Source organism: Strix aluco, chromosome 19 (genome assembly GCF_031877795.1).
Source record: "Strix aluco isolate bStrAlu1 chromosome 19, bStrAlu1.hap1, whole genome shotgun sequence".
NCBI classification, from domain to species: domain Eukaryota; kingdom Metazoa; phylum Chordata; class Aves; order Strigiformes; family Strigidae; genus Strix; species Strix aluco.
Genome location: NC_133949.1, coordinates 475,006 through 502,335, shown reverse-complemented (window position 1 = coordinate 502,335; position 27,330 = coordinate 475,006).

Sequence of the window (27,330 nt, the reverse complement as noted above, 5' to 3'; positions counted from 1 at the left end):
GTGCTCTGCAAGCTCTCCAGGACAACATAGAATCTGGGGCTCTGTGCTTTCTTTCCTTCTGAACAAGTGTTACTGTTTTCTGCACAAAAGCGATTCTGCGAAGCAATGTGAACAGGCACAGAGAAGGTGCTATCAGGGAATTCTCTGCCTGCCTTTCCCCAGTGCTCTGCAAGCTCTCCAGGACAACATAGAATCTGGGGCTCTGTGCTTTCTTTCCTTCTGAACAAGTGTTACTGTTTTCTGCACAAAAGCGATTCTGCGAAGCAATGTGAACAGGCACAGAGAAGGTGCTATCAGGGAATTCTCTGCCTGCCTTTCCCCAGTGCTCTGCAAGCTCTCCAGGACAACATAGAATCTGGGGCTCTGTGCTTTCTTTCGTTCTGAACAAGTGTTACTGTTTTCTGCACAAAAGCGATTCTGCGAAGCAATGTGAACAGGCACAGAGAAGGTGCTATCAGGGAATTCTCTGCCTGCCTTTCCCCAGTGCTCTGCAAGCTCTCCAGGACAACATAGAATCTGGGGCTCTGTGCTTTCTTTCCTTCTGAACAAGTGTTACTGTTTTCTGCACAAAAGCGATTCTGCGAAGCAATGTGAACACTTCTGCTTCCCAGGCACAGAGAAGGTGCTAGCAGGGAATTCTCTGCCTGCCTTTCCCCAGTGCTCTGCAAGCTCTCCAGGACAACATAGAATCTGGGGCTCTGTGCTTTCTTTCCTTCTGAACAAGTGTTAGTGTTTTCTGCACAAAAGCGATTCTTGCGAAGCAATGTGAACACTTCTGCTTTCCAGGCACAGAGAAGGTGCTAGCAGGGAATTCTCTGCCTGCCTTTCCCCAGTGCTCTGCAAGCTCTCCAGGACAACATAAAATCTGGGGCTCTGTGCTTTCTTTCCTTCTGAACAAGTGTTACTGTTTTCTGCACAAAAGCGATTCTGCGAAGCAATGTGAACACTTCTGCTTCCCAGGCACAGAGAAGGTGCTAGCAGGGAATTCTCTGCCTGCCTTTCCCCAGTGCTCTGCAAGCTCTCCAGGACAACATAAAATCTGGGGCTCTGTGCTTTCTTTCCTTCTGAACAAGTGTTACTGTTTTCTGCACAAAAGCGATTCTGCGAAGCAATGTGAACACTTCTGCTTCCCAGGCACAGAGAAGGTGCTAGCAGGGAATTCTCTGCCTACCTTTCCCCAGTGCTCTGCAAGCTCTCCAGGACAACATAGAATCTGGGGCTCTGTGCTTTCTTTCGTTCTGAACAAGTGTTACTGTTTTCTGCACAAAAGCGATTCTGCGAAGCAATGTGAACAGGCACAGAGAAGGTGCTATCAGGGAATTCTCTGCCTGCCTTTCCCCAGTGCTCTGCAAGCTCTCCAGGACAACATAGAATCTGGGGCTCTGTGCTTTCTTTCCTTCTGAACAAGTGTTACTGTTTTCTGCACAAAAGCGATTCTGCGAAGCAATGTGAACAGGCACAGAGAAGGTGCTATCAGGGAATTCTCTGCCTGCCTTTCCCCAGTGCTCTGCAAGCTCTCCAGGACAACATAGAATCTGGGGCTCTGTGCTTTCTTTCGTTCTGAACAAGTGTTACTGTTTTCTGCACAAAAGCGATTCTGCGAAGCAATGTGAACAGGCACAGAGAAGGTGCTATCAGGGAATTCTCTGCCTGCCTTTCCCCAGTGCTCTGCAAGCTCTCCAGGACAACATAGAATCTGGGGCTCTGTGCTTTCTTTCCTTCTGAACAAGTGTTACTGTTTTCTGCACAAAAGCGATTCTGCGAAGCAATGTGAACACTTCTGCTTCCCAGGCACAGAGAAGGTGCTAGCAGGGAATTCTCTGCCTGCCTTTCCCCAGTGCTCTGCAAGCTCTCCAGGACAACATAGAATCTGGGGCTCTGTGCTTTCTTTCCTTCTGAACAAGTGTTAGTGTTTTCTGCACAAAAGCGATTCTTGCGAAGCAATGTGAACACTTCTGCTTTCCAGGCACAGAGAAGGTGCTAGCAGGGAATTCTCTGCCTGCCTTTCCCCAGTGCTCTGCAAGCTCTCCAGGACAACATAAAATCTGGGGCTCTGTGCTTTCTTTCCTTCTGAACAAGTGTTACTGTTTTCTGCACAAAAGCGATTCTGCGAAGCAATGTGAACACTTCTGCTTCCCAGGCACAGAGAAGGTGCTAGCAGGGAATTCTCTGCCTGCCTTTCCCCAGTGCTCTGCAAGCTCTCCAGGACAACATAAAATCTGGGGCTCTGTGCTTTCTTTCCTTCTGAACAAGTGTTACTGTTTTCTGCACAAAAGCGATTCTGCGAAGCAATGTGAACACTTCTGCTTCCCAGGCACAGAGAAGGTGCTAGCAGGGAATTCTCTGCCTACCTTTCCCCAGTGCTCTGCAAGCTCTCCAGGACAACATAGAATCTGGGGCTCTGTGCTTTCTTTCGTTCTGAACAAGTGTTACTGTTTTCTGCACAAAAGCGATTCTGCGAAGCAATGTGAACAGGCACAGAGAAGGTGCTATCAGGGAATTCTCTGCCTGCCTTTCCCCAGTGCTCTGCAAGCTCTCCAGGTCAACAGCAAATCTGGGGCTCTGTGCTTTCTTTCCTTCTGAACAAGTGTTACTGTTTTCTGCACAAAAGCGATTCTTGCGAAGCAATGTGAACACTTCTGCTTCCCAGGCACAGAGAAGGTGCTAGCAGGGAATTCTCTGCCTGCCTTTCCCCAGTGCTCTGCAAGCTCTCCAGGACAACATAGAATCTGGGGCTCTGTGCTTTCTTTCCTTCTGAACAAGTGTTACTGTTTTCTGCACAAAAGCGATTCTTGCGAAGCAATGTGAACACTTCTGCTTCCCAGGCACAGAGAAGGTGCTAGCAAGGAATTCTCTGCCTGCCTTTCCCCAGTGCTCTGCAAGCTCTCCAGGACAACAGCAAATCTGGGGCTCTGTGCTTTCTTTCGTTCTGAACAAGTGTTACTGTTTTCTGCACAAAAGCGATTCTTGCGAAGCAATGTGAACACTTCTGCTTCCCAGGCACAGAGAAGGTGCTAGCAGGGAATTCTCTGCCTGCCTTTCCCCAGTGCTCTGCAAGCTCTCCAGGACAACATAGAATCTGGGGCTCTGTGCTTTCTTTCCTTCTGAACAAGTGTTACTGTTTTCTGCACAAAAGCGATTCTGCGAAGCAATGTGAACAGGCACAGAGAAGGTGCTATCAGGGAATTCTCTGCCTGCCTTTCCCCAGTGCTCTGCAAGCTCTCCAGGACAACATAGAATCTGGGGCTCTGTGCTTTCTTTCCTTCTGAACAAGTGTTACTGTTTTCTGCACAAAAGCGATTCTGCGAAGCAATGTGAACACTTCTGCTTCCCAGGCACAGAGAAGGTGCTAGCAAGGAATTCTCTGCCTGCCTTTCCCCAGTGCTCTGCAAGCTCTCCAGGACAACATAAAATCTGGGGCTCTGTGCTTTCTTTCCTTCTGAACAAGTGTTACTGTTTTCTGCACAAAAGCGATTCTTGCGAAGCAATGTGAACACTTCTGCTTCCCAGGCACAGAGAAGGTGCTATCAGGGAATTCTCTGCCTGCCTTTCCCCAGTGCTCTGCAAGCTCTCCAGGACAACATAAAATCTGGGGCTCTGTGCTTTCTTTCCTTCTGAACAAGTGTTACTGTTTTCTGCACAAAAGCGATTCTGCGAAGCAATGTGAACACTTTTGCTTCCCAGGCACAGAGAAGGTGCTAGCAGGGAATTCTCTGCCTGCCTTTCCCCAGTGCTCTGCAAGCTCTCCAGGACAACATAAAATCTGGGGCTCTGTGCTTTCTTTCCTTCTGAACAAGTGTTACTGTTTTCTGCACAAAAGCGATTCTGCGAAGCAATGTGAACAGGCACAGAGAAGGTGCTATCAGGGAATTCTCTGCCTGCCTTTCCCCAGTGCTCTGCAAGCTCTCCAGGACAACATAAAATCTGGGGCTCTGTGCTTTCTTTCCTTCTGAACAAGTGTTACTGTTTTCTGCACAAAAGCGATTCTGCGAAGCAATGTGAACAGGCACAGAGAAGGTGCTATCAGGGAATTCTCTGCCTGCCTTTCCCCAGTGCTCTGCAAGCTCTCCAGGACAACAGCAAATCTGGGGCTCTGTGCTTTCTTTCCTTCTGAACAAGTGTTACTGTTTTCTGCACAAAAGCGATTCTTGCGAAGCAATGTGAACACTTCTGCTTCCCAGGCACAGAGAAGGTGCTAGCAGGGAATTCTCTGCCTGCCTTTCCCCAGTGCTCTGCAAGCTCTCCAGGACAAGATAGAATCTGGGGCTCTGTGCTTTCTTTCCTTCTGAACAAGTGTTACTGTTTTCTGCACAAAAGCGATTCTGCGAAGCAATGTGAACAGGCACAGAGAAGGTGCTATCAGGGAATTCTCTGCCTGCCTTTCCCCAGTGCTCTGCAAGCTCTCCAGGACAACATAGAATCTGGGGCTCTGTGCTTTCTTTCCTTCTGAACAAGTGTTACTGTTTTCTGCACAAAAGCGATTCTGCGAAGCAATGTGAACACTTCTGCTTCCCAGGCACAGAGAAGGTGCTAGCAAGGAATTCTCTGCCTGCCTTTCCCCAGTGCTCTGCAAGCTCTCCAGGACAACATAAAATCTGGGGCTCTGTGCTTTCTTTCCTTCTGAACAAGTGTTACTGTTTTCTGCACAAAAGCGATTCTTGCGAAGCAATGTGAACACTTCTGCTTCCCAGGCACAGAGAAGGTGCTAGCAGGGAATTCTCTGCCTGCCTTTCCCCAGTGCTCTGCAAGCTCTCCAGGACAACATAGAATCTGGGGCTCTGTGCTTTCTTTCCTTCTGAACAAGTGTTACTGTTTTCTGCACAAAAGCGATTCTGCGAAGCAATGTGAACAGGCACAGAGAAGGTGCTATCAGGGAATTCTCTGCCTGCCTTTCCCCAGTGCTCTGCAAGCTCTCCAGGACAACATAAAATCTGGGGCTCTGTGCTTTCTTTCCTTCTGAACAAGTGTTACTGTTTTCTGCACAAAAACGATTCTGCGAAGCAATGTGAACACTTCTGCTTCCCAGGCACAGAGAAGGTGCTAGCAGGGAATTCTCTGCCTACCTTTCCCCAGTGCTCTGCAAGCTCTCCAGGACAACATAGAATCTGGGGCTCTGTGCTTTCTTTCCTTCTGAACAAGTGTTACTGTTTTCTGCACAAAAGCGATTCTGCGAAGCAATGTAAACAGGCACAGAGAAGGTGCTAGCAGGGAATTCTCTGCCTGCCTTTCCCCAGTGCTCTGCAAGCTCTCCAGGACAACATAGAATCTGGGGCTCTGTGCTTTCTTTCCTTCTGAACAAGTGTTACTGTTTTCTGCACAAAAGCGATTCTGCGAAGCAATGTGAACACTTCTGCTTACCAGGCACAGAGAAGGTGCTAGCAAGGAATTCTCTGCCTGCCTTTCCCCAGTGCTCTGCAAGCTCTCCAGGACAACATAAAATCTGGGGCTCTGTGCTTTCTTTCCTTCTGAACAAGTGTTACTGTTTTCTGCACAAAAGCGATTCTGCGAAGCAATGTGAACACTTCTGCTTCCCAGGCACAGAGAAGGTGCTATCAGGGAATTCTCTGCCTGCCTTTCCCCAGTGCTCTGCAAGCTCTCCAGGACAACATAGAATCTGGGGCTCTGTGCTTTCTTTCGTTCTGAACAACTGTTACTGTTTTCTGCACAAAAGCGATTCTTGCGAAGCAATGTGAACACTTCTGCTTCCCAGGCACAGAGAAGGTGCTATCAGGGAATTCTCTGCCTGCCTTTCCCCAGTGCTCTGCAAGCTCTCCAGGACAACATAGAATCTGGGGCTCTGTGCTTTCTTTCCTTCTGAACAAGTGTTACTGTTTTCTGCACAAAAGCGATTCTGCGAAGCAATGTGAACACTTCTGCTTCCCAGGCACAGAGAAGGTGCTAGCAGGGAATTCTCTGCCTGCCTTTCCCCAGTGCTCTGCAAGCTCTCCAGGACAACATAGAATCTGGGGCTCTGTGCTTTCTTTTGTTCTGAACAACTGTTACTGTTTTCTGCACAAAAGCGATTCTTGCGAAGCAATGTGAACACTTCTGCTTCCCAGGCACAGAGAAGGTGCTAGCAGGGAATTCTCTGCCTGCCTTTCCCCAGTGCTCTGCAAGCTCTCCAGGACAACAGCAAATCTGGGGCTCTGTGCTTTCTTTCCTTCTGAACAAGTGTTACTGTTTTCTGCACAAAAGCGATTCTGCGAAGCAATGTGAACAGGCACAGAGAAGGTGCTAGCAGGGAATTCTCTGCCTGCCTTTCCCCAGTGCTCTGCAAGCTCTCCAGGACAACATAGAATCTGGGGCTCTGTGCTTTCTTTCCTTCTGAACAAGTGTTACTGTTTTCTGCACAAAAACGATTCTGCGAAGCAATGTGAACACTTCTGCTTCCCAGGCACAGAGAAGGTGCTAGCAGGGAATTCTCTGCCTGCCTTTCCCCAGTGCTCTGCAAGCTCTCCAGGACAACATAGAATCTGGGGCTCTGTGCTTTCTTTCGTTCTGAACAAGTGTTACTGTTTTCTGCACAAAAGCGATTCTGCGAAGCAATGTGAACAGGCACAGAGAAGGTGCTATCAGGGAATTCTCTGCCTGCCTTTCCCCAGTGCTCTGCAAGCTCTCCAGGACAACATAGAATCTGGGGCTCTGTGCTTTCTTTCGTTCTGAACAAGTGTTACTGTTTTCTGCACAAAAGCGATTCTGCGAAGCAATGTGAACAGGCACAGAGAAGGTGCTATCAGGGAATTCTCTGCCTGCCTTTCCCCAGTGCTCTGCAAGCTCTCCAGGACAACATAGAATCTGGGGCTCTGTGCTTTCTTTCCTTCTGAACAAGTGTTACTGTTTTCTGCACAAAAGCGATTCTGCGAAGCAATGTGAACACTTCTGCTTCCCAGGCACAGAGAAGGTGCTAGCAGGGAATTCTCTGCCTGCCTTTCCCCAGTGCTCTGCAAGCTCTCCAGGACAACATAGAATCTGGGGCTCTGTGCTTTCTTTCCTTCTGAACAAGTGTTAGTGTTTTCTGCACAAAAGCGATTCTTGCGAAGCAATGTGAACACTTCTGCTTTCCAGGCACAGAGAAGGTGCTAGCAGGGAATTCTCTGCCTGCCTTTCCCCAGTGCTCTGCAAGCTCTCCAGGACAACATAAAATCTGGGGCTCTGTGCTTTCTTTCCTTCTGAACAAGTGTTACTGTTTTCTGCACAAAAGCGATTCTGCGAAGCAATGTGAACACTTCTGCTTCCCAGGCACAGAGAAGGTGCTAGCAGGGAATTCTCTGCCTGCCTTTCCCCAGTGCTCTGCAAGCTCTCCAGGACAACATAAAATCTGGGGCTCTGTGCTTTCTTTCCTTCTGAACAAGTGTTAGTGTTTTCTGCACAAAAGCGATTCTGCGAAGCAATGTGAACACTTCTGCTTCCCAGGCACAGAGAAGGTGCTAGCAGGGAATTCTCTGCCTACCTTTCCCCAGTGCTCTGCAAGCTCTCCAGGACAACATAGAATCTGGGGCTCTGTGCTTTCTTTCGTTCTGAACAAGTGTTACTGTTTTCTGCACAAAAGCGATTCTGCGAAGCAATGTGAACAGGCACAGAGAAGGTGCTATCAGGGAATTCTCTGCCTGCCTTTCCCCAGTGCTCTGCAAGCTCTCCAGGTCAACAGCAAATCTGGGGCTCTGTGCTTTCTTTCGTTCTGAACAAGTGTTACTGTTTTCTGCACAAAAGCGATTCTTGCGAAGCAATGTGAACACTTCTGCTTCCCAGGCACAGAGAAGGTGCTAGCAGGGAATTCTCTGCCTGCCTTTCCCCAGTGCTCTGCAAGCTCTCCAGGACAACATAGAATCTGGGGCTCTGTGCTTTCTTTCCTTCTGAACAAGTGTTACTGTTTTCTGCACAAAAGCGATTCTTGCGAAGCAATGTGAACACTTCTGCTTCCCAGGCACAGAGAAGGTGCTAGCAAGGAATTCTCTGCCTGCCTTTCCCCAGTGCTCTGCAAGCTCTCCAGGACAACAGCAAATCTGGGGCTCTGTGCTTTCTTTCGTTCTGAACAAGTGTTACTGTTTTCTGCACAAAAGCGATTCTTGCGAAGCAATGTGAACACTTCTGCTTCCCAGGCACAGAGAAGGTGCTAGCAGGGAATTCTCTGCCTGCCTTTCCCCAGTGCTCTGCAAGCTCTCCAGGACAACATAGAATCTGGGGCTCTGTGCTTTCTTTCCTTCTGAACAAGTGTTACTGTTTTCTGCACAAAAGCGATTCTGCGAAGCAATGTGAACAGGCACAGAGAAGGTGCTATCAGGGAATTCTCTGCCTGCCTTTCCCCAGTGCTCTGCAAGCTCTCCAGGACAACATAGAATCTGGGGCTCTGTGCTTTCTTTCCTTCTGAACAAGTGTTACTGTTTTCTGCACAAAAGCGATTCTGCGAAGCAATGTGAACACTTCTGCTTCCCAGGCACAGAGAAGGTGCTAGCAAGGAATTCTCTGCCTGCCTTTCCCCAGTGCTCTGCAAGCTCTCCAGGACAACATAAAATCTGGGGCTCTGTGCTTTCTTTCCTTCTGAACAAGTGTTACTGTTTTCTGCACAAAAGCGATTCTTGCGAAGCAATGTGAACACTTCTGCTTCCCAGGCACAGAGAAGGTGCTATCAGGGAATTCTCTGCCTGCCTTTCCCCAGTGCTCTGCAAGCTCTCCAGGACAACATAAAATCTGGGGCTCTGTGCTTTCTTTCCTTCTGAACAAGTGTTACTGTTTTCTGCACAAAAGCGATTCTGCGAAGCAATGTGAACACTTTTGCTTCCCAGGCACAGAGAAGGTGCTAGCAGGGAATTCTCTGCCTGCCTTTCCCCAGTGCTCTGCAAGCTCTCCAGGACAACATAGAATCTGGGGCGCTGTGCTTTCTTTCCTTCTGAACAAGTGTTACTGTTTTCTGCACAAAAGCGATTCTGCGAAGCAATGTGAACAGGCACAGAGAAGGTGCTATCAGGGAATTCTCTGCCTGCCTTTCCCCAGTGCTCTGCAAGCTCTCCAGGACAACATAAAATCTGGGGCTCTGTGCTTTCTTTCCTTCTGAACAAGTGTTACTGTTTTCTGCACAAAAGCGATTCTGCGAAGCAATGTGAACAGGCACAGAGAAGGTGCTATCAGGGAATTCTCTGCCTGCCTTTCCCCAGTGCTCTGCAAGCTCTCCAGGACAACAGCAAATCTGGGGCTCTGTGCTTTCTTTCCTTCTGAACAAGTGTTACTGTTTTCTGCACAAAAGCGATTCTTGCGAAGCAATGTGAACACTTCTGCTTCCCAGGCACAGAGAAGGTGCTAGCAGGGAATTCTCTGCCTGCCTTTCCCCAGTGCTCTGCAAGCTCTCCAGGACAAGATAGAATCTGGGGCTCTGTGCTTTCTTTCCTTCTGAACAAGTGTTACTGTTTTCTGCACAAAAGCGATTCTGCGAAGCAATGTGAACAGGCACAGAGAAGGTGCTATCAGGGAATTCTCTGCCTGCCTTTCCCCAGTGCTCTGCAAGCTCTCCAGGACAACATAGAATCTGGGGCTCTGTGCTTTCTTTCCTTCTGAACAAGTGTTACTGTTTTCTGCACAAAAGCGATTCTGCGAAGCAATGTGAACACTTCTGCTTCCCAGGCACAGAGAAGGTGCTAGCAAGGAATTCTCTGCCTGCCTTTCCCCAGTGCTCTGCAAGCTCTCCAGGACAACATAAAATCTGGGGCTCTGTGCTTTCTTTCCTTCTGAACAAGTGTTACTGTTTTCTGCACAAAAGCGATTCTTGCGAAGCAATGTGAACACTTCTGCTTCCCAGGCACAGAGAAGGTGCTAGCAGGGAATTCTCTGCCTGCCTTTCCCCAGTGCTCTGCAAGCTCTCCAGGACAACAGCAAATCTGGGGCTCTGTGCTTTCTTTCGTTCTGAACAAGTGTTACTGTTTTCTGCACAAAAGCGATTCTGCGAAGCAATGTGAACAGGCACAGAGAAGGTGCTATCAGGGAATTCTCTGCCTGCCTTTCCCCAGTGCTCTGCAAGCTCTCCAGGACAACATAGAATCTGGGGCTCTGTGCTTTCTTTCGTTCTGAACAAGTGTTACTGTTTTCTGCACAAAAGCGATTCTGCGAAGCAATGTGAACAGGCACAGAGAAGGTGCTATCAGGGAATTCTCTGCCTGCCTTTCCCCAGTGCTCTGCAAGCTCTCCAGGACAACATAGAATCTGGGGCTCTGTGCTTTCTTTCCTTCTGAACAAGTGTTACTGTTTTCTGCACAAAAGCGATTCTGCGAAGCAATGTGAACAGGCACAGAGAAGGTGCTATCAGGGAATTCTCTGCCTGCCTTTCCCCAGTGCTCTGCAAGCTCTCCAGGACAACATAGAATCTGGGGCTCTGTGCTTTCTTTCGTTCTGAACAAGTGTTACTGTTTTCTGCACAAAAGCGATTCTGCGAAGCAATGTGAACACTTCTGCTTCCCAGGCACAGAGAAGGTGCTAGCAAGGAATTCTCTGCCTGCCTTTCCCCAGTGCTCTGCAAGCTCTCCAGGACAACATAAAATCTGGGGCTCTGTGCTTTCTTTCCTTCTGAACAAGTGTTACTGTTTTCTGCACAAAAGCGATTCTTGCGAAGCAATGTGAACACTTCTGCTTCCCAGGCACAGAGAAGGTGCTATCAGGGAATTCTCTGCCTGCCTTTCCCCAGTGCTCTGCAAGCTCTCCAGGACAACATAAAATCTGGGGCTCTGTGCTTTCTTTCCTTCTGAACAAGTGTTACTGTTTTCTGCACAAAAGCGATTCTGCGAAGCAATGTGAACACTTCTGCTTCCCAGGCACAGAGAAGGTGCTAGCAGGGAATTCTCTGCCTGCCTTTCCCCAGTGCTCTGCAAGCTCTCCAGGACAACATAGAATCTGGGGCGCTGTGCTTTCTTTCCTTCTGAACAAGTGTTACTGTTTTCTGCACAAAAGCGATTCTGCGAAGCAATGTGAACAGGCACAGAGAAGGTGCTATCAGGGAATTCTCTGCCTGCCTTTCCCCAGTGCTCTGCAAGCTCTCCAGGACAACATAAAATCTGGGGCTCTGTGCTTTCTTTCCTTCTGAACAAGTGTTACTGTTTTCTGCACAAAAGCGATTCTGCGAAGCAATGTGAACAGGCACAGAGAAGGTGCTATCAGGGAATTCTCTGCCTGCCTTTCCCCAGTGCTCTGCAAGCTCTCCAGGACAACAGCAAATCTGGGGCTCTGTGCTTTCTTTCCTTCTGAACAAGTGTTACTGTTTTCTGCACAAAAGCGATTCTTGCGAAGCAATGTGAACACTTCTGCTTCCCAGGCACAGAGAAGGTGCTAGCAGGGAATTCTCTGCCTGCCTTTCCCCAGTGCTCTGCAAGCTCTCCAGGACAAGATAGAATCTGGGGCTCTGTGCTTTCTTTCCTTCTGAACAAGTGTTACTGTTTTCTGCACAAAAGCGATTCTGCGAAGCAATGTGAACAGGCACAGAGAAGGTGCTATCAGGGAATTCTCTGCCTGCCTTTCCCCAGTGCTCTGCAAGCTCTCCAGGACAACATAGAATCTGGGGCTCTGTGCTTTCTTTCCTTCTGAACAAGTGTTACTGTTTTCTGCACAAAAGCGATTCTGCGAAGCAATGTGAACACTTCTGCTTCCCAGGCACAGAGAAGGTGCTAGCAAGGAATTCTCTGCCTGCCTTTCCCCAGTGCTCTGCAAGCTCTCCAGGACAACATAAAATCTGGGGCTCTGTGCTTTCTTTCCTTCTGAACAAGTGTTACTGTTTTCTGCACAAAAGCGATTCTTGCGAAGCAATGTGAACACTTCTGCTTCCCAGGCACAGAGAAGGTGCTAGCAGGGAATTCTCTGCCTGCCTTTCCCCAGTGCTCTGCAAGCTCTCCAGGACAACAGCAAATCTGGGGCTCTGTGCTTTCTTTCCTTCTGAACAAGTGTTACTGTTTTCTGCACAAAAGCGATTCTGCGAAGCAATGTGAACAGGCACAGAGAAGGTGCTATCAGGGAATTCTCTGCCTGCCTTTCCCCAGTGCTCTGCAAGCTCTCCAGGACAACATAGAATCTGGGGCTCTGTGCTTTCTTTCCTTCTGAACAAGTGTTACTGTTTTCTGCACAAAAGCGATTCTGCGAAGCAATGTGAACAGGCACAGAGAAGGTGCTATCAGGGAATTCTCTGCCTGCCTTTCCCCAGTGCTCTGCAAGCTCTCCAGGACAACATAGAATCTGGGGCTCTGTGCTTTCTTTCCTTCTGAACAAGTGTTACTGTTTTCTGCACAAAAGCGATTCTGCGAAGCAATGTGAACAGGCACAGAGAAGGTGCTATCAGGGAATTCTCTGCCTGCCTTTCCCCAGTGCTCTGCAAGCTCTCCAGGACAACATAGAATCTGGGGCTCTGTGCTTTCTTTCGTTCTGAACAAGTGTTACTGTTTTCTGCACAAAAGCGATTCTGCGAAGCAATGTGAACAGGCACAGAGAAGGTGCTATCAGGGAATTCTCTGCCTGCCTTTCCCCAGTGCTCTGCAAGCTCTCCAGGACAACATAGAATCTGGGGCTCTGTGCTTTCTTTCCTTCTGAACAAGTGTTACTGTTTTCTGCACAAAAGCGATTCTGCGAAGCAATGTGAACACTTCTGCTTCCCAGGCACAGAGAAGGTGCTAGCAGGGAATTCTCTGCCTGCCTTTCCCCAGTGCTCTGCAAGCTCTCCAGGACAACATAGAATCTGGGGCTCTGTGCTTTCTTTCCTTCTGAACAAGTGTTAGTGTTTTCTGCACAAAAGCGATTCTTGCGAAGCAATGTGAACACTTCTGCTTTCCAGGCACAGAGAAGGTGCTAGCAGGGAATTCTCTGCCTGCCTTTCCCCAGTGCTCTGCAAGCTCTCCAGGACAACATAAAATCTGGGGCTCTGTGCTTTCTTTCCTTCTGAACAAGTGTTACTGTTTTCTGCACAAAAGCGATTCTGCGAAGCAATGTGAACACTTCTGCTTCCCAGGCACAGAGAAGGTGCTAGCAGGGAATTCTCTGCCTGCCTTTCCCCAGTGCTCTGCAAGCTCTCCAGGACAACATAAAATCTGGGGCTCTGTGCTTTCTTTCCTTCTGAACAAGTGTTAGTGTTTTCTGCACAAAAGCGATTCTGCGAAGCAATGTGAACACTTCTGCTTCCCAGGCACAGAGAAGGTGCTAGCAGGGAATTCTCTGCCTACCTTTCCCCAGTGCTCTGCAAGCTCTCCAGGACAACATAGAATCTGGGGCTCTGTGCTTTCTTTCGTTCTGAACAAGTGTTACTGTTTTCTGCACAAAAGCGATTCTGCGAAGCAATGCGAACAGGCACAGAGAAGGTGCTATCAGGGAATTCTCTGCCTGCCTTTCCCCAGTGCTCTGCAAGCTCTCCAGGTCAACAGCAAATCTGGGGCTCTGTGCTTTCTTTCCTTCTGAACAAGTGTTACTGTTTTCTGCACAAAAGCGATTCTTGCGAAGCAATGTGAACACTTCTGCTTCCCAGGCACAGAGAAGGTGCTAGCAGGGAATTCTCTGCCTGCCTTTCCCCAGTGCTCTGCAAGCTCTCCAGGACAACATAGAATCTGGGGCTCTGTGCTTTCTTTCCTTCTGAACAAGTGTTACTGTTTTCTGCACAAAAGCGATTCTTGCGAAGCAATGTGAACACTTCTGCTTCCCAGGCACAGAGAAGGTGCTAGCAAGGAATTCTCTGCCTGCCTTTCCCCAGTGCTCTGCAAGCTCTCCAGGACAACAGCAAATCTGGGGCTCTGTGCTTTCTTTCGTTCTGAACAAGTGTTACTGTTTTCTGCACAAAAGCGATTCTTGCGAAGCAATGTGAACACTTCTGCTTCCCAGGCACAGAGAAGGTGCTAGCAGGGAATTCTCTGCCTGCCTTTCCCCAGTGCTCTGCAAGCTCTCCAGGACAACATAGAATCTGGGGCTCTGTGCTTTCTTTCCTTCTGAACAAGTGTTACTGTTTTCTGCACAAAAGCGATTCTGCGAAGCAATGTGAACAGGCACAGAGAAGGTGCTATCAGGGAATTCTCTGCCTGCCTTTCCCCAGTGCTCTGCAAGCTCTCCAGGACAACATAGAATCTGGGGCTCTGTGCTTTCTTTCCTTCTGAACAAGTGTTACTGTTTTCTGCACAAAAGCGATTCTGCGAAGCAATGTGAACACTTCTGCTTCCCAGGCACAGAGAAGGTGCTAGCAAGGAATTCTCTGCCTGCCTTTCCCCAGTGCTCTGCAAGCTCTCCAGGACAACATAAAATCTGGGGCTCTGTGCTTTCTTTCCTTCTGAACAAGTGTTACTGTTTTCTGCACAAAAGCGATTCTTGCGAAGCAATGTGAACACTTCTGCTTCCCAGGCACAGAGAAGGTGCTAGCAGGGAATTCTCTGCCTGCCTTTCCCCAGTGCTCTGCAAGCTCTCCAGGACAACATAAAATCTGGGGCTCTGTGCTTTCTTTCCTTCTGAACAAGTGTTACTGTTTTCTGCACAAAAGCGATTCTGCGAAGCAATGTGAACACTTTTGCTTCCCAGGCACAGAGAAGGTGCTAGCAGGGAATTCTCTGCCTGCCTTTCCCCAGTGCTCTGCAAGCTCTCCAGGACAACATAGAATCTGGGGCGCTGTGCTTTCTTTCCTTCTGAACAAGTGTTACTGTTTTCTGCACAAAAGCGATTCTGCGAAGCAATGTGAACAGGCACAGAGAAGGTGCTATCAGGGAATTCTCTGCCTGCCTTTCCCCAGTGCTCTGCAAGCTCTCCAGGACAACAGCAAATCTGGGGCTCTGTGCTTTCTTTCCTTCTGAACAAGTGTTACTGTTTTCTGCACAAAAGCGATTCTGCGAAGCAATGTGAACAGGCACAGAGAAGGTGCTATCAGGGAATTCTCTGCCTGCCTTTCCCCAGTGCTCTGCAAGCTCTCCAGGACAACAGCAAATCTGGGGCTCTGTGCTTTCTTTCCTTCTGAACAAGTGTTACTGTTTTCTGCACAAAAGCGATTCTTGCGAAGCAATGTGAACACTTCTGCTTCCCAGGCACAGAGAAGGTGCTAGCAGGGAATTCTCTGCCTGCCTTTCCCCAGTGCTCTGCAAGCTCTCCAGGACAAGATAGAATCTGGGGCTCTGTGCTTTCTTTCCTTCTGAACAAGTGTTACTGTTTTCTGCACAAAAGCGATTCTGCGAAGCAATGTGAACAGGCACAGAGAAGGTGCTATCAGGGAATTCTCTGCCTGCCTTTCCCCAGTGCTCTGCAAGCTCTCCAGGACAACATAGAATCTGGGGCTCTGTGCTTTCTTTCCTTCTGAACAAGTGTTACTGTTTTCTGCACAAAAGCGATTCTGCGAAGCAATGTGAACACTTCTGCTTCCCAGGCACAGAGAAGGTGCTAGCAAGGAATTCTCTGCCTGCCTTTCCCCAGTGCTCTGCAAGCTCTCCAGGACAACATAAAATCTGGGGCTCTGTGCTTTCTTTCCTTCTGAACAAGTGTTACTGTTTTCTGCACAAAAGCGATTCTTGCGAAGCAATGTGAACACTTCTGCTTCCCAGGCACAGAGAAGGTGCTAGCAGGGAATTCTCTGCCTGCCTTTCCCCAGTGCTCTGCAAGCTCTCCAGGACAACATAGAATCTGGGGCTCTGTGCTTTCTTTCCTTCTGAACAAGTGTTACTGTTTTCTGCACAAAAGCGATTCTTGCGAAGCAATGTGAACACTTCTGCTTCCCAGGCACAGAGAAGGTGCTAGCAGGGAATTCTCTGCCTGCCTTTCCCCAGTGCTCTGCAAGCTCTCCAGGACAACATAGAATCTGGGGCTCTGTGCTTTCTTTCGTTCTGAACAACTGTTACTGTTTTCTGCACAAAAGCGATTCTTGCGAAGCAATGTGAACACTTCTGCTTCCCAGGCACAGAGAAGGTGCTAGCAGGGAATTCTCTGCCTGCCTTTCCCCAGTACTCTGCAAGCTCTCCAGGACAACATAGAATCTGGGGCGCTGTGCTTTCTTTCCTTCTGAACAAGTGTTACTGTTTTCTGCACAAAAGCGATTCTGCGAAGCAATGTGAACAGGCACAGAGAAGGTGCTATCAGGGAATTCTCTGCCTGCCTTTCCCCAGTGCTCTGCAAGCTCTCCAGGACAACATAAAATCTGGGGCTCTGTGCTTTCTTTCGTTCTGAACAACTGTTACTGTTTTCTGCACAAAAGCGATTCTTGCGAAGCAATGTGAACACTTCTGCTTCCCAGGCACAGAGAAGGTGCTAGCAGGGAATTCTCTGCCTGCCTTTCCCCAGTGCTCTGCAAGCTCTCCAGGACAACAGCAAATCTGGGGCTCTGTGCTTTCTTTCGTTCTGAACAAGTGTTACTGTTTTCTGCACAAAAGCGATTCTGCGAAGCAATGTGAACAGGCACAGAGAAGGTGCTATCAGGGAATTCTCTGCCTGCCTTTCCCCAGTGCTCTGCAAGCTCTCCAGGACAACATAGAATCTGGGGCTCTGTGCTTTCTTTCCTTCTGAACAAGTGTTACTGTTTTCTGCACAAAAGCGATTCTGCGAAGCAATGTGAACAGGCACAGAGAAGGTGCTATCAGGGAATTCTCTGCCTGCCTTTCCCCAGTGCTCTGCAAGCTCTCCAGGACAACATAGAATCTGGGGCTCTGTGCTTTCTTTCCTTCTGAACAAGTGTTACTGTTTTCTGCACAAAAGCGATTCTGCGAAGCAATGTGAACACTTCTGCTTCCCAGGCACAGAGAAGGTGCTAGCAGGGAATTCTCTGCCTGCCTTTCCCCAGTGCTCTGCAAGCTCTCCAGGACAACATAAAATCTGGGGCTCTGTGCTTTCTTTCCTTCTGAACAAGTGTTACTGTTTTCTGCACAAAAGCGATTCTGCGAAACAATGTGAACAGGCACAGAGAAGGTGCTATCAGGGAATTCTCTGCCTGCCTTTCCCCAGTGCTCTGCAAGCTCTCCAGGACAACATAAAATCTGGGGCTCTGTGCTTTCTTTCCTTCTGAACAAGTGTTACTGTTTTCTGCACAAAAGCGATTCTTGCGAAGCAATGTGAACACTTTTGCTTCCCAGGCACAGAGAAGGTGCTAGCAGGGAATTCTCTGCCTGCCTTTCCCCAGTGCTCTGCAAGCTCTCCAGGACAACATAAAATCTGGGGCTCTGTGCTTTCTTTCCTTCTGAACAAGTGTTACTGTTTTCTGCACAAAAACGATTCTGCGAAGCAATGTGAACACTTCTGCTTCCCAGGCACAGAGAAGGTGCTAGCAGGGAATTCTCTGCCTGCCTTTCCCCAGTGCTCTGCAAGCTCTCCAGGACAACATAGAATCTGGGGCTCTGTGCTTTCTTTCCTTCTGAACAAGTGTTACTGTTTTCTGCACAAAAGCGATTCTGCGAAGCAATGTGAACACTTCTGCTTCCCAGGCACAGAGAAGGTGCTAGCAGGGAATTCTCTGCCTGCCTTTCCCCAGTGCTCTGCAAGCTCTCCAGGACAACATAAAATCTGGGGCTCTGTGCTTTCTTTCCTTCTGAACAAGTGTTACTGTTTTCTGCACAAAAGCGATTCTGCGAAGCAATGTGAACACTTCTGCTTCCCAGGCACAGAGAAGGTGCTAGCAGGGAATTCTCTGCCTACCTTTCCCCAGTGCTCTGCAAGCTCTCCAGGACAACATAGAATCTGGGGCTCTGTGCTTTCTTTCGTTCTGAACAAGTGTTACTGTTTTCTGCACAAAAGCGATTCTGCGAAGCAATGTGAACAGGCACAGAGAAGGTGCTATCAGGGAATTCTCTGCCTGCCTTTCCCCAGTGCTCTGCAAGCTCTCCATGTCAACAGCAAATCTGGGGCTCTGTGCTTTCTTTCCTTCTGAACAAGTGTTACTGTTTTCTGCACAAAAGCGATTCTTGCGAAGCAATGTGAACACTTCTGCTTCCCAGGCACAGAGAAGGTGCTAGCAGGGAATTCTCTGCCTGCCTTTCCCCAGTGCTCTGCAAGCTCTCCAGGACAACATAGAATCTGGGGCTCTGTGCTTTCTTTCCTTCTGAACAAGTGTTACTGTTTTCTGCACAAAAGCGATTCTTGCGAAGCAATGTGAACACTTCTGCTTCCCAGGCACAGAGAAGGTGCTAGCAAGGAATTCTCTGCCTGCCTTTCCCCAGTGCTCTGCAAGCTCTCCAGGACAACAGCAAATCTGGGGCTCTGTGCTTTCTTTCGTTCTGAACAAGTGTTACTGTTTTCTGCACAAAAGCGATTCTTGCGAAGCAATGTGAACACTTCTGCTTCCCAGGCACAGAGAAGGTGCTATCAGGGAATTCTCTGCCTGCCTTTCCCCAGTGCTCTGCAAGCTCTCCAGGACAACATAAAATCTGGGGCTCTGTGCTTTCTTTCCTTCTGAACAAGTGTTACTGTTTTCTGCACAAAAGCGATTCTGCGAAGCAATGTGAACAGGCACAGAGAAGGTGCTATCAGGGAATTCTCTGCCTGCCTTTCCCCAGTGCTCTGCAAGCTCTCCAGGACAACATAAAATCTGGGGCTCTGTGCTTTCTTTCCTTCTGAACAAGTGTTACTGTTTTCTGCACAAAAGCGATTCTTGCGAAGCAATGTGAACACTTCTGCTTCCCAGGCACAGAGAAGGTGCTAGCAGGGAATTCTCTGCCTGCCTTTCCCCAGTGCTCTGCAAGCTCTCCAGGACAACATAGAATCTGGGGCTCTGTGCTTTCTTTCGTTCTGAACAAGTGTTACTGTTTTCTGCACAAAAGCGATTCTGCGAAGCAATGTGAACAGGCACAGAGAAGGTGCTATCAGGGAATTCTCTGCCTGCCTTTCCCCAGTGCTCTGCAAGCTCTCCAGGACAACATAGAATCTGGGGCTCTGTGCTTTCTTTCCTTCTGAACAAGTGTTACTGTTTTCTGCACAAAAGCGATTCTGCGAAGCAATGTGAACACTTCTGCTTCCCAGGCACAGAGAAGGTGCTAGCAGGGAATTCTCTGCCTGCCTTTCCCCAGTGCTCTGCAAGCTCTCCAGGACAACATAGAATCTGGGGCGCTGTGCTTTCTTTCCTTCTGAACAAGTGTTACTGTTTTCTGCACAAAAGCGATTCTGCGAAGCAATGTGAACAGGCACAGAGAAGGTGCTATCAGGGAATTCTCTGCCTGCCTTTCCCCAGTGCTCTGCAAGCTCTCCAGGACAACATAAAATCTGGGGCTCTGTGCTTTCTTTCGTTCTGAACAACTGTTACTGTTTTCTGCACAAAAGCGATTCTTGCGAAGCAATGTGAACACTTCTGCTTCCCAGGCACAGAGAAGGTGCTAGCAGGGAATTCTCTGCCTGCCTTTCCCCAGTGCTCTGCAAGCTCTCCAGGACAACAGCAAATCTGGGGCTCTGTGCTTTCTTTCGTTCTGAACAAGTGTTACTGTTTTCTGCACAAAAGCGATTCTGCGAAGCAATGTGAACAGGCACAGAGAAGGTGCTATCAGGGAATTCTCTGCCTGCCTTTCCCCAGTGCTCTGCAAGCTCTCCAGGACAACATAGAATCTGGGGCTCTGTGCTTTCTTTCCTTCTGAACAAGTGTTACTGTTTTCTGCACAAAAGCGATTCTGCGAAGCAATGTGAACAGGCACAGAGAAGGTGCTATCAGGGAATTCTCTGCCTGCCTTTCCCCAGTGCTCTGCAAGCTCTCCAGGACAACATAGAATCTGGGGCTCTGTGCTTTCTTTCCTTCTGAACAAGTGTTACTGTTTTCTGCACAAAAGCGATTCTGCGAAGCAATGTGAACACTTCTGCTTCCCAGGCACAGAGAAGGTGCTAGCAGGGAATTCTCTGCCTGCCTTTCCCCAGTGCTCTGCAAGCTCTCCAGGACAACATAAAATCTGGGGCTCTGTGCTTTCTTTCCTTCTGAACAAGTGTTACTGTTTTCTGCACAAAAGCGATTCTGCGAAACAATGTGAACAGGCACAGAGAAGGTGCTATCAGGGAATTCTCTGCCTGCCTTTCCCCAGTGCTCTGCAAGCTCTCCAGGACAACATAAAATCTGGGGCTCTGTGCTTTCTTTCCTTCTGAACAAGTGTTACTGTTTTCTGCACAAAAGCGATTCTTGCGAAGCAATGTGAACACTTCTGCTTCCCAGGCACAGAGAAGGTGCTAGCAGGGAATTCTCTGCCTGCCTTTCCCCAGTGCTCTGCAAGCTCTCCAGGACAACATAGAATCTGGGGCTCTGTGCTTTCTTTCCTTCTGAACAAGTGTTACTGTTTTCTGCACAAAAGCGATTCTGTGAAGCAATGTGAACACTTTTGCTTCCCAGGCACAGAGAAGGTGCTAGCAGGGAATTCTCTGCCTGCCTTTCCCCAGTGCTCTGCAAGCTCTCCAGGACAACATAAAATCTGGGGCTCTGTGCTTTCTTTCCTTCTGAACAAGTGTTACTGTTTTCTGCACAAAAACGATTCTGCGAAGCAATGTGAACACTTCTGCTTCCCAGGCACAGAGAAGGTGCTAGCAGGGAATTCTCTGCCTGCCTTTCCCCAGTGCTCTGCAAGCTCTCCAGGACAACATAGAATCTGGGGCTCTGTGCTTTCTTTCGTTCTGAACAAGTGTTACTGTTTTCTGCACAAAAGCGATTCTGCGAAGCAATGTGAACAGGCACAGAGAAGGTGCTATCAGGGAATTCTCTGCCTGCCTTTCCCCAGTGCTCTGCAAGCTCTCCAGGACAACATAAAATCTGGGGCGCTGTGCTTTCTTTCCTTCTGAACAAGTGTTACTGTTTTCTGCACAAAAGCGATTCAGCGAAACAATGTGAACAGGCACAGAGAAGGTGCTATCAGGGAATTCTCTGCCTGCCTTTCCCCAGTGCTCTGCAAGCTCTCCAGGACAACATAGAATCTGGGGCTCTGTGCTTTCTTTCGTTCTGAACAAGTGTTACTGTTTTCTGCACAAAAGCGATTCTGCGAAGCAATGTGAACAGGCACAGAGAAGGTGCTATCAGGGAATTCTCTGCCTGCCTTTCCCCAGTGCTCTGCAAGCTCTCCAGGACAACATAGAATCTGGGGCTCTGTGCTTTCTTTCCTTCTGAACAAGTGTTACTGTTTTCTGCACAAAAGCGATTCTGCGAAGCAATGTGAACACTTCTGCTTCCCAGGCACAGAGAAGGTGCTAGCAGGGAATTCTCTGCCTGCCTTTCCCCAGTGCTCTGCAAGCTCTCCAGGACAACATAGAATCTGGGGCTCTGTGCTTTCTTTCCTTCTGAACAAGTGTTAGTGTTTTCTGCACAAAAGCAATTCTTGCGAAGCAATGTGAACACTTCTGCTTTCCAGGCACAGAGAAGGTGCTAGCAGGGAATTCTCTGCCTGCCTTTCCCCAGTGCTCTGCAAGCTCTCCAGGACAACATAAAATCTGGGGCTCTGTGCTTTCTTTCCTTCTGAACAAGTGTTACTGTTTTCTGCACAAAAGCGATTCTGCGAAGCAATGTGAACACTTCTGCTTCCCAGGCACAGAGAAGGTGCTAGCAGGGAATTCTCTGCCTGCCTTTCCCCAGTGCTCTGCAAGCTCTCCAGGACAACATAGAATCTGGGGCTCTGTGCTTTCTTTCCTTCTGAACAAGTGTTAGTGTTTTCTGCACAAAAGCGATTCTGCGAAGCAATGTGAACACTTCTGCTTCCCAGGCACAGAGAAGGTGCTAGCAGGGAATTCTCTGCCTACCTTTCCCCAGTGCTCTGCAAGCTCTCCAGGACAACATAGAATCTGGGGCTCTGTGCTTTCTTTCGTTCTGAACAAGTGTTACTGTTTTCTGCACAAAAGCGATTCTGCGAAGCAATGTGAACAGGCACAGAGAAGGTGCTATCAGGGAATTCTCTGCCTGCCTTTCCCCAGTGCTCTGCAAGCTCTCCAGGCCAACATAGAATCTGGGGCTCTGTGCTTTCTTTCCTTCTGAACAAGTGTTACTGTTTTCTGCACAAAAGCGATTCTTGCGAAGCAATGTGAACACTTCTGCTTCCCAGGCACAGAGAAGGTGCTAGCAGGGAATTCTCTGCCTGCCTTTCCCCAGTGCTCTGCAAGCTCTCCAGGACAACATAGAATCTGGGGCGCTGTGCTTTCTTTCCTTCTGAACAAGTGTTACTGTTTTCTGCACAAAAGCGATTCTTGCGAAGCAATGTGAACACTTCTGCTTCCCAGGCACAGAGAAGGTGCTATCAGGGAATTCTCTGCCTGCCTTTCCCCAGTGCTCTGCAAGCTCTCCAGGACAACATAAAATCTGGGGCTCTGTGCTTTCTTTCCTTCTGAACAAGTGTTACTGTTTTCTGCACAAAAGCGATTCTGCGAAGCAATGTGAACACTTCTGCTTCCCAGGCACAGAGAAGGTGCTATCAGGGAATTCTCTGCCTGCCTTTCCCCAGTGCTCTGCAAGCTCTCCAGGACAACATAGAATCTGGGGCTCTGTGCTTTCTTTCGTTCTGAACAAGTGTTACTGTTTTCTGCACAAAAGCGATTCTGCGAAGCAATGTGAACAGGCACAGAGAAGGTGCTATCAGGGAATTCTCTGCCTGCCTTTCCCCAGTGCTCTGCAAGCTCTCCAGGACAACATAAAATCTGGGGCTCTGTGCTTTCTTTCGTTCTGAACAAGTGTTACTGTTTTCTGCACAAAAGTGATTCTGCGAAACAATGTGAACAGGCACAGAGAAGGTGCTATCAGGGAATTCTCTGCCTGCCTTTCCCCAGTGCTCTGCAAGCTCTCCAGGACAACATAGAATCTGGGGCTCTGTGCTTTCTTTCGTTCTGAACAAGTGTTACTGTTTTCTGCACAAAAGCGATTCTGCGAAGCAATGTGAACAGGCACAGAGAAGGTGCTATCAGGGAATTCTCTGCCTGCCTTTCCCCAGTGCTCTGCAAGCTCTCCAGGACAACATAGAATCTGGGGCTCTGTGCTTTCTTTCCTTCTGAACAAGTGTTACTGTTTTCTGCACAAAAGCGATTCTTGCGAAGCAATGTGAACACTTCTGCTTCCCAGGCACAGAGAAGGTGCTAGCAGGGAATTCTCTGCCTGCCTTTCCCCAGTTCTCTGCAAGCTCTCCAGGACAACATAAAATCTGGGGCTCTGTGCTTTCTTTCCTTCTGAACAAGTGTTACTGTTTTCTGCACAAAAGCGATTCTGCGAAGCAATGTGAACACTTCTGCTTCCCAGGCACAGAGAAGGTGCTATCAGGGAATTCTCTGCCTGCCTTTCCCCAGTGCTCTGCAAGCTCTCCAGGACAACATAGAATCTGGGGCTCTGTGCTTTCTTTCCTTCTGAACAAGTGTTACTGTTTTCTGCACAAAAGCGATTCTGCGAAGCAATGTGAACACTTCTGCTTCCCAGGCACAGAGAAGGTGCTAGCAGGGAATTCTCTGCCTGCCTTTCCCCAGTGCTCTGCAAGCTCTCCAGGACAACATAAAATCTGGGGCTCTGTGCTTTCTTTCCTTCTGAACAAGTGTTACTGTTTTCTGCACAAAAGCGATTCTGCGAAGCAATGTGAACACTTCTGCTTCCCAGGCACAGAGAAGGTGCTAGCAGGGAATTCTCTGCCTACCTTTCCCCAGTGCTCTGCAAGCTCTCCAGGACAACATAGAATCTGGGGCTCTGTGCTTTCTTTCGTTCTGAACAAGTGTTACTGTTTTCTGCACAAAAGCGATTCTGCGAAGCAATGTGAACAGGCACAGAGAAGGTGCTATCAGGGAATTCTCTGCCTGCCTTTCCCCAGTGCTCTGCAAGCTCTCCAGGTCAACAGCAAATCTGGGGCTCTGTGCTTTCTTTCCTTCTGAACAAGTGTTAGTGTTTTCTGCACAAAAGCGATTCTTGCGAAGCAATGTGAACACTTCTGCTTCCCAGGCACAGAGAAGGTGCTATCAGGGAATTCTCTGCCTGCCTTTCCCCAGTGCTCTGCAAGCTCTCCAGGACAACATAGAATCTGGGGCTCTGTGCTTTCTTTCCTTCTGAACAAGTGTTACTGTTTTCTGCACAAAAGCGATTCTTGCGAAGCAATGTGAACACTTCTGCTTCCCAGGCACAGAGAAGGTGCTAGCAGGGAATTCTCTGCCTGCCTTTCCCCAGTGCTCTGCAAGCTCTCCAGGACAACATAGAATCTGGGGCTCTGTGCTTTCTTTCGTTCTGAACAAGTGTTACTGTTTTCTGCACAAAAGCGATTCTGCGAAGCAATGTGAACAGGCACAGAGAAGGTGCTATCAGGGAATTCTCTGCCTGCCTTTCCCCAGTGCTCTGCAAGCTCTCCAGGACAACATAAAATCTGGGGCGCTGTGCTTTCTTTCCTTCTGAACAAGTGTTACTGTTTTCTGCACAAAAGCGATTCAGCGAAACAATGTGAACAGGCACAGAGAAGGTGCTATCAGGGAATTCTCTGCCTGCCTTTCCCCAGTGCTCTGCAAGCTCTCCAGGACAACATAGAATCTGGGGCTCTGTGCTTTCTTTCGTTCTGAACAAGTGTTACTGTTTTCTGCACAAAAGCGATTCTGCGAAGCAATGTGAACAGGCACAGAGAAGGTGCTATCAGGGAATTCTCTGCCTGCCTTTCCCCAGTGCTCTGCAAGCTCTCCAGGACAACATAGAATCTGGGGCTCTGTGCTTTCTTTCCTTCTGAACAAGTGTTACTGTTTTCTGCACAAAAGCGATTCTGCGAAGCAATGTGAACACTTCTGCTTCCCAGGCACAGAGAAGGTGCTAGCAGGGAATTCTCTGCCTGCCTTTCCCCAGTGCTCTGCAAGCTCTCCAGGACAACATAGAATCTGGGGCTCTGTGCTTTCTTTCCTTCTGAACAAGTGTTAGTGTTTTCTGCACAAAAGCGATTCTTGCGAAGCAATGTGAACAATTCTGCTTTCCAGGCACAGAGAAGGTGCTAGCAGGGAATTCTCTGCCTGCCTTTCCCCAGTGCTCTGCAAGCTCTCCAGGACAACATAAAATCTGGGGCTCTGTGCTTTCTTTCCTTCTGAACAAGTGTTACTGTTTTCTGCACAAAAGCGATTCTGCGAAGCAATGTGAACACTTCTGCTTCCCAGGCACAGAGAAGGTGCTAGCAGGGAATTCTCTGCCTGCCTTTCCCCAGTGCTCTGCAAGCTCTCCAGGACAACATAGAATCTGGGGCTCTGTGCTTTCTTTCCTTCTGAACAAGTGTTAGTGTTTTCTGCACAAAAGCGATTCTGCGAAGCAATGTGAACACTTCTGCTTCCCAGGCACAGAGAAGGTGCTAGCAGGGAATTCTCTGCCTACCTTTCCCCAGTGCTCTGCAAGCTCTCCAGGACAACATAGAATCTGGGGCTCTGTGCTTTCTTTCGTTCTGAACAAGTGTTACTGTTTTCTGCACAAAAGCGATTCTGCGAAGCAATGTGAACAGGCACAGAGAAGGTGCTATCAGGGAATTCTCTGCCTGCCTTTCCCCAGTGCTCTGCAAGCTCTCCAGGTCAACAGCAAATCTGGGGCTCTGTGCTTTCTTTCCTTCTGAACAAGTGTTACTGTTTTCTGCACAAAAGCGATTCTTGCGAAGCAATGTGAACACTTCTGCTTCCCAGGCACAGAGAAGGTGCTAGCAGGGAATTCTCTGCCTGCCTTTCCCCAGTGCTCTGCAAGCTCTCCAGGACAACATAGAATCTGGGGCGCTGTGCTTTCTTTCCTTCTGAACAAGTGTTACTGTTTTCTGCACAAAAGCGATTCTGCGAAGCAATGTGAACACTTCTGCTTCCCAGGCACAGAGAAGGTGCTATCAGGGAATTCTCTGCCTGCCTTTCCCCAGTGCTCTGCAAGCTCTCCAGGACAACATAAAATCTGGGGCTCTGTGCTTTCTTTCCTTCTGAACAAGTGTTACTGTTTTCTGCACAAAAGCGATTCTGCGAAGCAATGTGAACACTTCTGCTTCCCAGGCACAGAGAAGGTGCTATCAGGGAATTCTCTGCCTGCCTTTCCCCAGTGCTCTGCAAGCTCTCCAGGACAACATAGAATCTGGGGCTCTGTGCTTTCTTTCGTTCTGAACAAGTGTTACTGTTTTCTGCACAAAAGCGATTCTGCGAAGCAATGTGAACAGGCACAGAGAAGGTGCTATCAGGGAATTCTCTGCCTGCCTTTCCCCAGTGCTCTGCAAGCTCTCCAGGACAACATAAAATCTGGGGCTCTGTGCTTTCTTTCGTTCTGAACAAGTGTTACTGTTTTCTGCACAAAAGTGATTCTGCGAAACAATGTGAACAGGCACAGAGAAGGTGCTATCAGGGAATTCTCTGCCTGCCTTTCCCCAGTGCTCTGCAAGCTCTCCAGGACAACATAGAATCTGGGGCTCTGTGCTTTCTTTCGTTCTGAACAAGTGTTACTGTTTTCTGCACAAAAGCGATTCTGCGAAGCAATGTGAACAGGCACAGAGAAGGTGCTATCAGGGAATTCTCTGCCTGCCTTTCCCCAGTGCTCTGCAAGCTCTCCAGGACAACATAGAATCTGGGGCTCTGTGCTTTCTTTCCTTCTGAACAAGTGTTACTGTTTTCAGCACAAAAGCGATTCTTGCGAAGCAATGTGAACACTTCTGCTTCCCAGGCACAGAGAAGGTGCTAGCAGGGAATTCTCTGCCTGCCTTTCCCCAGTGCTCTGCAAGCTCTCCAGGACAACATAAAATCTGGGGCTCTGTGCTTTCTTTCCTTCTGAACAAGTGTTACTGTTTTCTGCACAAAAGCGATTCTGCGAAGCAATGTGAACACTTCTGCTTCCCAGGCACAGAGAAGGTGCTATCAGGGAATTCTCTGCCTGCCTTTCCCCAGTGCTCTGCAAGCTCTCCAGGACAACATAGAATCTGGGGCTCTGTGCTTTCTTTCCTTCTGAACAAGTGTTACTGTTTTCTGCACAAAAGCGATTCTGCGAAGCAATGTGAACACTTCTGCTTCCCAGGCACAGAGAAGGTGCTAGCAGGGAATTCTCTGCCTGCCTTTCCCCAGTGCTCTGCAAGCTCTCCAGGACAACATAAAATCTGGGGCTCTGTGCTTTCTTTCCTTCTGAACAAGTGTTACTGTTTTCTGCACAAAAGCGATTCTGCGAAGCAATGTGAACACTTCTGCTTCCCAGGCACAGAGAAGGTGCTAGCAGGGAATTCTCTGCCTACCTTTCCCCAGTGCTCTGCAAGCTCTCCAGGACAACATAGAATCTGGGGCTCTGTGCTTTCTTTCGTTCTGAACAAGTGTTACTGTTTTCTGCACAAAAGCGATTCAGCGAAGCAATGTGAACAGGCACAGAGAAGGTGCTATCAGGGAATTCTCTGCCTGCCTTTCCCCAGTGCTCTGCAAGCTCTCCAGGTCAACATAGAATCTGGGGCTCTGTGCTTTCTTTCCTTCTGAACAAGTGTTAGTGTTTTCTGCACAAAA